Source organism: Stegastes partitus, unplaced genomic scaffold (genome assembly GCF_000690725.1).
Source record: "Stegastes partitus isolate 25-593 unplaced genomic scaffold, Stegastes_partitus-1.0.2 Scaffold967, whole genome shotgun sequence".
NCBI classification, from domain to species: domain Eukaryota; kingdom Metazoa; phylum Chordata; class Actinopteri; family Pomacentridae; genus Stegastes; species Stegastes partitus.
The window spans coordinates 92,070-92,618 of record NW_007578698.1 but is presented as its reverse complement, the minus strand read 5'-3'; positions in this window follow the sequence as shown (position 1 = coordinate 92,618).

The following is a 549-nucleotide window of genomic DNA, read 5'->3' as shown; positions in this document are numbered from 1 at the left end:
TACATTATATGGTTTGAATGTGTTTTAGACTCCGCTGCGTGCATTCAAACCGTATAATGTATGGCTCCTCATTGTTTAATCCTTACTTATATTACAGTACATTTGATATACCGTACTAACAGACATGTGACGACTAATTTAAAACCCTTTTTTTTCCTGAAAAACAAAAAAACATCCTGAAAGTCAAACTTATTTTTCCATTCATCGTGGTTTAGACATTGTTTAGCTTTTTTTTTCCTAACTATAAAACTAAAAGAGAAAGTTTAACTGAGAAGATTGGAATTGATGCATGTGTTGCAACAAGACAGCTATGTGTTGGTTTCTGTAAGGGAGCTTTGTAAATGTTCAGCAGTCCAATGTCAGCAGTGATAAAGGGTGAAATGCAGTTTTATTCTGTGGCAATGTGACTGAGCTCAGCTGATAGTGCATACGCATATAGAAATTTCACTTACTCTTCAGGCGTATCCTTATCTATGAATGGGGAGTTGTGTTTGTCATGTTGCCATGGAGTTAGAGAGGCCCTCATCATGTTGTCAGAGTTACCAAAGG